Source organism: Rhinolophus hipposideros, assembly GCF_964194185.1.
Source record: "Rhinolophus hipposideros genome assembly, chromosome: 8".
NCBI lineage: Eukaryota > Metazoa > Chordata > Mammalia > Chiroptera > Rhinolophidae > Rhinolophus > Rhinolophus hipposideros.
In genome coordinates, this window is record NC_138054.1 from 40,704,079 (window position 1) to 40,716,140 (window position 12,062).

Below are 12,062 nucleotides of genomic sequence, written 5' to 3' on the forward strand. Positions count from 1 at the left end.
ATAATCAAGTAACACCCACGTTCACACTAGAACTCCTTAACAAAGTAGAGCACTGTTGTCATGAGTCCCCTGTTCCTGCCCCATCGTATCCCCTATGGCTCCCTTGAGCAACTACCCATACTGATATCTGTTAACTGAGTCCCTGCTTTTCTTTGGAGTTCAATCACCTATATGAATAAAACTTCAGAAATACGCTCAAATCTAGCATTTTAATGAAAGGATAATATTTTCAGGAGAAAATAAGCTGAATAGAGTCTTTGGGTCACAGTCTGGGCTTGGTTTTTTGACGGTTTTAAGAGCGCCTTCTAAGGAAGTGAGAGAGACCCAGTCACGAATATGTCCTAGGAAAATGGGATTCCCCAGAGTCAGGGCATCCAGTGAGGTCCTAGTGTGGGCCAGCCATTGGACATCCAACAAGAATAGGGGCAGGTGAATGAGCTTGTGTAGATGGGCACAAGAGGAGAGGGCAGGGACTTCTCCATCCTGTGGTCTTGACAAGGGAAGCCCCAGATAAGCAGTTGAGGCAGCTACCCCCGAGTATTCTGCACTGCATCCTGGCTTCGGCAGATCTTAGCATGTCTGTCTCTTGAGTCACAATCTTACTTGGTCTTAAAAACAGCAACGATTTTTGTTCCCTCTGTTTGGAATCCCTATTTTGGGAATGTTGGAGCTACTAGCCTAATGCTCTAATATTCTTAGTTTTTCTCTCCTATTTTCTACCACTTTGTTTTTTTATTCTACTTGCTGAGAGTTATCTTCAATTTTATCTTCCACACAAACTGCTGATTTTTTTCTTCTGCTACCTTATTTTAATTCTAAGAACTCCCTTTGTGTTCACTGAATGTTACTCTTAAAAAGCATCTAATTCTTGTTCTGTATGATGTTGATTCTTTGGTATTTGTAGAGACTTGCTTTGTGGGCTAATACATGTTCAGTTTTTGTAAAGAATGGATTCTCTAAATGTTGAGATCAGCAGTCTATAAATACCAATTAATAAGAAATGTAAATTATGTTATTCATACTTTTACACTCTTAGCATTTTTTGAATCTGTGTGATTTCTTAGTTTCTGAATTCTAATGATAGTTTATTCTCTGTAATTGTAGGTTTGTCAATTTCTCCTTGTTTTATAAATGTCAAGTTCTGTTTTGTAAATGTTGAGAATACCCTGTTATATGCTCTCAGATTTAGGATTACCCAGTTTTACTGGTGAAGTGATTCTTTATCATTAAAAAAAAAAAATCCTCTTTGTTAAAGTTTTATTTTTGGCTTTAAACTCTATTTTGGCCAATAGTTCTTTTTCTTTTCATTAGATTACTATTTTATTTCTTATTTTCTTTAGATTAGTATTTAATATATATTCCTTTAACTTTCAGCCTTTGACATTTTTACATTTAATATTTAGGCTTTAAATGTGTATTTATGCAGCATATGGGTGCTCTGTATTTATTTCAAGCTGAGAATCTCTTTCAAAGAGAGTGTAGTCCAATTACATTTATTTTGGTTAGTAGTATATTTAGACTTACTTCTACCATCTTAGTTTGTATTTTCTACTTACCATAATTTTAATTTGATAGCAGAATTTTAGGCTTTTATTGAAAGCTTTCCAGATGTCCCTTGGATTTGTCATCAGCTCCGGGGTCCTGGGGTATAAAATAAAATTGGCAGAGTGGAGTGAGTCATGTAATTTTCTTTTTTTCATTTTCTTTACTTAAATTTCTTTTTATTAGTTTCAGTTGTACAAAGCAACATAATAGTTAGACATTTAAACTCCTCATAAAGTAATAACCCACCTTCCCAAGCTATAACCCCTCTGACATCTGTTACAATACCATCAACTATCTTCCCTATGTTGTACTTCACATCCTGTGACTATATATACCTATATATTTAGTTACAGCTGACATTCAATATTATTCTACTTCAGCTCTTCAGGTGTATAGCGCATTGGTCAGGCATCTATGCAGTCTATGATGTGATCCCCCTGATAAGTCCGGTGCCCATCTTTACATGATCTTTACAACATTGTTGATTATATTCCCCATACTGTATTAACCACCAATTTGTATTTCTTAATGCCTTCACCTTCTTCACCCTGCCCCCAATCCCATTCCCATCTATCACCCTGATAGATCTAGTACCTATCTGGCTCCACACCTAGTTTTTACAATATTATTGACTATATTCCTTATGCTATATCCTACATCCTCAAGACTACTGTATAACAACCAGTTTGTACTTCTTAATCCCTTCCTCTTTCCCCCATCCTTAACTTCCCTTCCATCTTAAAGAAGTCACTCTAAGAATTATCTTAATACTGGTTTGGCTTTTTCTTATCTGGGAAGCTCTTTATCTGTCCTTCAATTCTAAGTGACAACCTTCCTGGGTAGAACAATCTTGGTTGTATGTCGTTGCTTTTCATCACCTGGAGTATTTCCTGCCACTCCTTTCTTGCCTGAAAAGTTTCTGTTGAGAAATCAGCTGAGTTTTATGGGGGCACATTTGCAGGTAACTAACTGCTTTTCTTTTGCTGCTCTTAAGGTTATCTCTTTATATTTAACCTTTGGCATTATAATTATGATATGTCTTGGTGTTAGCCTCTTTGAGTTTATCTTGTTTGGGACTCTCTGTGCTTCTTGGGCTTGTATGTCCATTTCCTTCACCAGGTTAGGGAAGTTTTCGGCCATTATTTCTTCAAATAGGTTTTCAATTCCTTGCTCTCTCTCTCTTCTCCTTCTGGTACCCCTATAATGTGAATGTTGGTACACTTGATATTGTCCCAGAGGCCCCTTAAACTCTCCTCAATTTTTTGGATTTTTTTTTTCTTTTTGCTGTTCTGGTTGGGCGTTCTCTGCTACCTTATCTTCTACATCGCTTGTTAGATCCTCTGCTTCATCTAATCTACTGTTTATCTCCTGTAATATATTCTTTGTTTCCATTATTGTATCCTTTATTTGTGAGTGGTTCTTTTTTATGGTTTCCATCTCCATTTTTATGCTTCCTATCTCTCTGTTGAAGTTCTCTCTGAGATCACTGAGCATTTTTATAACCAGTGTTTGGAACTCTGCATCTGATAGATTGCTTATCTCTGTTTCACTTAGTTCTTTTTCTGGAGCTTTATTCTGATCTTTTATTTGAGACATATTTTTTTATCTCCCCTATTTGGCTGCCTCCCTGTGTTTGTTTCCATGTATTAGGTAGGGCTGCTATGTCTTCCGGTCTTAGTAGAGTGGCCTTATATAGTAGGTGTCCTGTGGGGTTCAGTGGCACAGTCTTTCTGGTCCCCTGAGCCATGCACTCCAGGTGTGTCCCTTGTGTGGGTTGTGTGTGCCCTCCTCTTGTAGTTGAGCCTTGGTTGATAATCGCACATCAATGTGAGGAACTGACCCTTGGGCTCACTAGTTGTTAAGGACTGGATTGACTACAGTGGAAGAGTTGTTGTGCAGGGCTGATCCTACAGAGCAGATCTGCCCCAGCAGGACTCTGATGCCTGCCTAATCTGCCCCTTGGGTGTGTCGTACTTGGAGGCGACTGGTGATGCTCCAGCTCATTTTGAAGTTGGTCACTGGGGGCGCCAGCCCCAGGACCACTTTGGAGGAGATCTGCTGTAGGTCTACTTCAGCCACAGCCCGTGCCCCACCTGGGGCCACCCAGCAGAAGCCAGAAAGAAGTCTGCAGATGGCTACTACCCATGCTGTGCTTGGAAGCTCCTTTGAGAGGCCAAGACATGGACCAAGACTGGTTGCTACTATTGCTGCCTTAGGGCTGCTCAGCCAGAGGTATAGGACGTGCTCAAGCCAGATGCTGCTAGTCTGGGTCCTGCAAACCTTTGAGAGACCCTAGGAAAGTGCAGCTGAGCCCAAGGCAGGGGGTCTACATGAGAAAGACACTGAAAACAGCCTGGGTGTGCCTGAAAGTTGGGCAGGGCCAGGTCTCAAATCGCCAGGGTGTGGCAAATGAACAGCAGAGATTCAGAAATGGCTGCCACCTGTGTTCACATGCTGGAAGGGGGAGCGTTCAACAAAGAAACAATGGCCTCTGCCAGCTCCCTGCAGGATAAAGCGCCTTTCCAGCCCCCATCCTAAGCCAGATAACTCCATTCCCCACTATTTGTCCCTGCCGCCTTTCCAGCTGCTGCCCCGGTGCTGGAGCTCAGAGCGAGTGATTCCATTGGTGGGTGAGTCCATGTACAGTCCCTATAATGGAGCGCCTGGGAGTGCAGCCACACTCAGTCTCACTCAGTCACAATCTCTGCTGTTTTTCAGAACCAAAAATTATGGGGACTTCTCTCCCTGGCACTGGAACCCTGGGCTGGGGTAGAGCTGGTATCTCTCGCTCCTTTAGGGGATGGGGGGACACCCACAGCCAAAATACCCCTCCCGATCTTTAATGGTCACACATGGGTGTGGGACCAGCCCCTTCCTTGTCTCTGACCTTCCTACCAGTCTACAGGTAGCATGTTCTGCATGTCCTTAGTTGAAAGGCTTCAGTTCAGCTTGATTTTAGGCAATTCTCAATAATGGTTGTTTTGTAGGTTAGTTGTAATTTTGATATGGTTGTGAGAGAAGGTAAATGCCGCATTTACCTACCGAGCCATCTTGGTTGTCTTCTCATGTACTTTTAGTACTTGGATTTATTTTATTTTGACCTGGAAATGATTCATTTAAGGAGCGGTCACTCGTATGACTAATTCACACATCACATTCCCTCTTTTATTTTATGAGCACCACTCCAAAGCATCCTTTAAATACTCTTAAAAGGAAAGAAAGAGTAAAAGGCAAAAAAGTATGGCTTCTGTGGTCTGTGTCTCAGGATGATTCATGGAGCTAAATGACAAGGTGCAGTATATCTCACAGCCCAGCACGTTGCTTCTGTGCCTTGTTCTTTGTTTCATTTTGTTCTAGGACCCGCAGAGCTTTATACTGCTTTTATAGAATCTATGTGACTAGTTAGATTTTTCTCTGAGGTTTACCTCACCCATCTGCAGATTTTTGCGTGCTCACTCAAGATTGCTGGTCACCTACTCTCTATAGCAGCCAACTAAAAATGTGTATGGCCCCATAAAAGGTGGTTATAAATGTGAAAATGCAGGCTTTCAAATACATCCCTACTTAAACGTTATGCTTATCAATTAAAAAAAAAGGTCAGGTTTGTTTTAATTTTTTATGTGATTTGTGAAAAAGAGGGCTAAGAGGTTCTTCAGGTATGGAGTAATCTGAGGCTTTCTCCATATCTGACTTAGACTGCTTATCCACCTCCTGGACTCCAAATGAGCACTGTGTAATTACAGATGCCTGATTGGTGGATCCTACTGCCCCTCAAATTTGACACGGTTACAATTTAGACTGGCTTCTCCATTCAATTTATTTATTTCTCATAAAGCATGACCTTTTCTCCAGTAATTTGGACTCACAAGCTAGGATTCCTTCTTCTTTCTTCATCACATATCAAATTAATTGCTACGTCCTCTAGATCAGAGATGTCCAATAGAAATGTAATGTGGCCACATATGCAATTTTAAGTTTCTAATAACTACATTTAAAAAGGTAAAAGAAACATTTCAAATTCATTTTAATAATATATTTTATTTAATCAAGTATATCCATAATGTTATCATTTCGACATGTAATCAATAAAAGATTTTAATGAGGCGGTGTACATTTTTTATACCAAGTCTTTATATTCAGTAAGTATTTTATACTTACAGTATTTCTTATATGAATGAGCCACTTTTGAAGTGCCCAGCAGTCAAATGTGGCAAGTGGTTATTGTCTTAGCACAGCTCTAGCACCTGAACAATAGTTCACGTGTCTGATAATTCTTTTCCATTCTCACTGCTATCTCTGCAGTTCAAAGGGTTGCTACCTAACTTTTAACCAAGCTATTACAGTCATCTACATACTTATGTTTTGCCTCTAAATCAACAAATAGCTCAATTTAGCTTTTATTGATGATGGCAAACACTATGCTATGTGCCTAGGCTACTAAGTAAGGTACATAAGACCAAATCCTTGTTCTCAGAAAGATTTCGGTTTAGCAAAATTGAGAAATGTCTTTCCTTATCGGTAAAGTGGACATAATATTAGTACTTATCTTTTAGGTTATGTTTTATGTTTGTTTCCTATTGTTGTCTTAAAATTAATTAGATGAGACTGTTGTTTCATTGCTCCAAGATAAATTTACTGTCTCAGGAAAGTTCCATAGTTTAAAGATGTACTTTTTGATAAGAATAAATGTTAAAATAAAGCATCATTTGTTAATTTATAAAAAAAAAGATTGAGAAATGTCTACAATTAACCATGATACATTGTGGTGAGTACTATCATAGTGGTATATAAAAAAAAAAAGCACAATGGGAACACAGGTGAAGGAAATATCAGTTCTGAATGAGGAGATTGGAGAGTGCTTCAGAAAGAAGGTGGCATTTAGAATGTGGGGGACTTTAAAACATGAGTGGAAAGTTTGCAAAAAGAATCAGGGAGCAGAGGGTAAAAAGGCAGGAAGGGGGGAAAAGCGTAAGCTAAGTCCATTTCATTAGTAGTAGATTCTGCATAATGTTCAATTAAACTTTGTAGAATAGGTTTCAACCTGCGCCTCCTTGCTTAAAACTTCCACTAGTTCCTCTCTCCTAATGAAAGCAGGTATATTCTTCTGCCTGGCTGTTTTAAAATGTAAGTTTTGTTGTTATTCAGGCATATTGAGAGCAGGAGATGATTGCCATTGAAGAGACAGTTTCTCACAGCTCCCAAGAAGAAGGGGTGTCTCATGTATGTTAATCAGGGTTCAATCCAGAACAATGTTTGACCATAGGTTTGGGCACCACGGCCCAGCTAAGTTGATAGATAAAATTAACCATGACACCATGTCACATAGGACAATACAGGAAAGCACCTGTATTGGTCAGGTGCTGAGTAGGGTAGGTCAGGAGACTGAGGTTGTGGTGTCTGAGAAAATGAACAGGAGAGGCAGGGTAAGCAGAAGGCTTAGGGTTGGATAGTATGAATAATTTTGGCAGGCTCTGGGGCATAAGGGCTATCCGGAGTTGTCTGGAACCTGATCCAGTGGTGTTTAGGGTGGGGGAATATTGGCCCAAGAGTTCAAGAGCCAGATAGCAGAGGGCGAGGGTGGATGTGGGCCCTGGACTGGTTTGTGCATGAAAAGTGCTCTCCCAGGCAATTCATTTACCATCTCTAGGAACTGGTTAGTCCTGGAAAGGGTAGTCTCCCTAGGGTCATTTAGCCACACATTTCAAAAGAAAGACTAAAAGAGACACTTAGTACACTGGCACGCAAGAGCTTTCAGATCGGGACCTCTTTCCAGCTTTCTCTGCTCCTACCCAAGCCAAACTGGGCTCATCCCTATACCTTTACCGGGTTGCTCCACCACTTCTCCACCTCTGAGCTATGTTCTTCATTACTTTCTGCAAGGATTCACCCACTTTCAAATCGTCTATATATTTTGTTCTCATTTAATTACGTGCTATCATGTTTTTGCCTTTTGTTAACTTTTAGTAAAATATGTAAATTTATATTGCATGATGACAACAATGATTATACTCTTTATTTAATGAAACTTTATTAAGTGCTGGGAGTTTTGTTCAGTGTTTTACATATATTTTCTCATTTAAAACATATAATAAATGAAGAAAGAGATAAAATAATTTCTTCATATTCAAAATAAGGAAACTGAGGCAAGAAGAGTTAAATAACCTGCCCAAGGTCACATAACTAGTTAGTGGCAAACTAAATATACACCCCAGTAGACTGAAACTTACAGCCAGCATTTGTAATCCTCGAATCCAAATTACGTGGAATTTATTTATAAGTCTTTTTCTCTCAAATTTTTCATGATATTGTCATTGGTCAGATGTTCCTTCAACACAGACATCAATTGGACTTCTAACTGATATTTCTATTAAGAAGGCAAATGCTCTTTTTCTATGAATTGCCAGTGAGTGCCTGCGATATAAGAAGGATGTATCATCATACTCACCCTTCCCAGCCCACTTCAAAGGTTGTATGTTCTGCAGTGTATTTCTGTACCTTGTAATAGGATTCCATCGCTTCCTTTCTTCTAAAGGACTTTGTTACTTTTCTTATGTCCCTTACTATATCCTACTTAGTATAAATACTCACATGTATTTATTATTCTTCTCCTGGATTATGAAACTTGTTGAGGGCAGGCATTTGATTTTATTTACATTTAATCAAGTATTTATTAGTACTATATTCATAAACAGATTTCATTATCTGTGTGAAAAATTAAACTCTTAATTATACTTTTTAGCTGAGGTAAATATCATAGGAATGAATTATGCCTTTCTGATATAGATCCCTATTCTCCAGCAACAAATAAAGCCTAGCAGTTAGTAGCTTTGCTAGAGAAATTGCACATTTCTTCTGTTTGACTTAATTTTTAAAATATTTTTTTTCAGTTTTCATTCTAGTTAGTGCATTAGCTTAGTCTTTTTTAGTCTAGGTTTTTCTCACCAGTGGACTCAGATTTGAGAATGAAAAAGGAAAACATCAGCATGATTTTAATACATAGTAATTCAACATATCTCATAGTAGGCTCGATTTATTTCAGACAAACACTTTCCTTTAAACAATGTTTTGCTTAAAATAAGCACTGCAGTTTGCTAACTACATAACTAAAAAGGACTTTACAAAGAGTTTAAAAATTCAATTCAACAGTCAAAATATCTTAGCAGATGACATTGTGGAACAAAATCCTAGGAGAAAGGAAGAAGAAGTAATGATGCTTCTGGGTGTCGGCAGCAGTTGGAGTTTAAGGGCAGACCTCTTTTCTACGAGGGTCAGATTTTGGGGTCATCTCACCAAAAGCCAGTTCCAGTTGGATAATTTCTAGCTCTTAACAGAGTTACTGAATTCATTCTGTTGAGGGAGATGAGGAAGCAATGGCTCGTGTGTCAACTCAGCTTCCTCAAAAATCTAGAGCTTTGATACCTTCAGAGGATTGAGGTGTTTGGGGGCATGGCAGAAATAAGCATGTCAGATGAGTTAGACAGTAGTAAGAAAAATGGGCAAGAGGAAAGTGAAAAGAGGAAGCATAATAACAGCAAAGGAGGGAGGAGGAGAGAACGAGGAAAAACCAGTGAGAAAGAAGAGAAAGAGAAGAATCAAAGAGTGTAATAAGGATGCGTTTGGTTTCCTTTACAATCAGCTGCTTCCTGAATCTTTAGGATCTGAATACGGGAGCACTCTTTCTCGGGCTCCTGTCAGAATTTTTGCTTCCTAAGGTCATCAGAGTCAATATGGGAACCGTATGCCACGCCTTATGGTCAGGCTTTTTATTAATCTTCATCAAGACTTAATCATCAAAGGTGGTATTTTGATTAACAGGACACTGTGAGTCAATTTTGATGTTCTGGTTCCAACTGAGTTGTTATAAATATAGAAAGCTTCTGCTATAGGGTGAGGTCCATCTTCCATTGCTTTTGTCTCAGTAAAGGACAGAATCTGGAATCATTAATTGTTGCATGTGTGTGTCCAGTCCGATCAATGTTTATCAGGCCCTCACTAGGTGTCAGCACTGGCAAGATGTTGGGGGCATAAAGATCGGTAAGGCATAAAGATCGGTAAGACACTGTCCTTACCTACTGAGAGAGTAGAATGCGAGGAAATCGTTTCAGTGCCATGTGACTCATCCAGTTATGTAAGTCTGGAGATTAAAAACAGGTTGATAGTGTTTGTGCCACTACAATTAGCTCTGTTGCTGGACCTTCAAATGTAACACAAGAAACCACAATAATTGAGAGACAGTAGGAGTTAGAGATGGAAGACAGACTGTGTTGTGTGAAGAATGTTGGACCTCATCCTATGGATATTGGAAAGCATTGGAGGACTTTAAGCAGGAAAGTCACATGATCTATTTAGTGATAGTAGATCTCTCTGATATCCAGGAGGAGGGAGATTTTGAGGGACATCAGGCTAGAAGTGGGGAAAGTAATTTAGTAGGGTAACCATTCATCTCAGCTTTTCTGGAACAGTTCAAGTTTATGCTTTTTTTCCTAGCGTACTTATTAGTAACCCCTTTTTCACTCTGTGTCCCAGTTTAGTTAATAAACTCTGTGGTTACCTTACTAACTAGAAGTTTATTGCAGTGGTCAAGGTAAGATTTTATGATGTCCAGAGTTCATCAGGGCTTGGCTAAGTGACTGGACAGGAATGGCTGCCCAAAACAATCAACAAGTACAGGCACTTTGACACCCATGTAAATCTCTTAAATCCAACTGTCACACAGGCATGGGCAGGAACAAAAGAGATCCCAGTGAACATTTACTATATCAATTGACTGCTAAATATTCAAAGTATATAATGGCTAACTGGTTATACCACTCAATGGGCTTGCTCTTTGTCAGCTCAGAGTGTGCTTGCCTGAGAAATCTGAAAAGAAATGAAAAGGAAAGTCATAAGCAATTGGTGAAGGAAGTCATAAAGATAACCCTTAGTTGTTCAGGGCCATGAGGCCTTGCTCCTGTTTTTGAAATGGAGCTGAATTTTCATAGAAGATTTTGACTCTTGCTCGAGGATAGCAGAAAAGGCCGTGAAAGCTTGTTAAAAGTTTCATCCATTTGAGGTCATTATACCCTGGAAGATGGTAAGTACAGAGGCAATTTAGTCAACTGAAAGAAACAATTGTTCATTTCCTAGTGCACGTATTTAATCATCGGCTGTCACTTGGGCCTTCTGTTAGAACCCAGAAAAGGTTATTTGATAGCAATAATCGGGGAATATTTCAAAAAGGAATGAAGCAACCAGACCCGGAGAAAAGAGATGTTATTCTCAAGAATACACTTTAACAGAAGAAAGAAGAATAAGAGTAAATGAAAGTGTGAAGAGCTGTCATTTCCTTTATTTTTAAGTGTTCCTCTTTCCAATTTCTCATTTTGTATGGATGAGGCAGGCCTTTCCTTCACTCTAATTCCACTATTACCTTGAATTTATGTAGTGCTTATCTACCACAAGCTAACAGGGCTGCTTCTGAATCCATGCCTCTTTAGAAAGTACTGCTTAATAAAAGGGGGATGCTCTTATTTCAACCGTCATATCATTAAATGTTCTAGTGGGAGCTTGGAACTGGATTTATCTTAGGCTGGTGATTTTCCATTGGGCTACACACATGGGTGTCACAGTTCCACAGCTCCCCTGGCAAGAGGAAACATGGGATGATTTTGCAAGTAGGAGCCAGGCCTGCCATCATTGTTTTCTACTGTGACTCAGAGAGATATTTCTAATCGGCAAAGAATTATCCAGTTTGCTGATTTACCTTCATAGACCGTGACGTCCCTGGAATACTTATGTTTGGGAGCTCTGTTTGTCCACAGGCAAGACAATGTGCTTAGATTTTACATCTCAAACTTTCTCTTCTACTTACACTTTTCAGACTGTCATTTGTAGAATTTCATTTATCAGATTTACTTCCTCTGGTTTTTGCCTCAGAGAGATAGAAATGAATGAGAAAAAAAAATCCTCTGAGGTGGAAAGGGATGGGTTTGGAGGTGGAAATATTTTAGTAGTACCTTCAGAAATTTTTCTTGCAGTTTTGTTTTTCTTTAAAAAAAAAAAAAATCATGCTTCCCGGGCATCTGTAATTCAATGAAATCAAACTCAAATAATTGCCTTAGATTCACTTAAAGTTGGTTTCTTCACATTTTCCATTTAGCGAAAATTGATTTTTAGAAAATTGAAGTAGATTAAAAGTAATGCTTGGCCTCTGTATAATTCTAAAAGCTGACAGTAATATTCTTAACCGGGCCCTTTAAAAGTCTCTCAACTAGCCATTCCTATTTCTCTGCCTCCTCCTCTTTCTTTTTCTGCTTGTCTTTCCTTGTTTTCCTCTTAAGTGTTGGACAAACACTATGCTTATTTACTAATATGAAAATAAAATATAAACTAGGAGCTAAGGCATAGGACATTTCTTTTAATTTCTGGCATTTAAGTTTATTGTTTATTTTAGAAATAATTTAAATTCGTCAATGACAGAAAACAGTTTTATGAGGTGACTTTTTTGTTGTTGTTGGATATGTTGTTTGATATTTTAA

At 38.8% G+C, this 12,062-nt stretch overlaps 1 protein-coding gene across 4 annotated transcripts in view; it reads left to right on the forward strand.

Moving 5' to 3' along the window:
* ERICH3 (glutamate rich 3) overlaps positions 1-12,062 on the forward strand; it is a 106,916-nt gene that overhangs the window by 46,568 nt on the left and 48,286 nt on the right. The gene's annotated exons all lie outside the window — the stretch shown is intronic.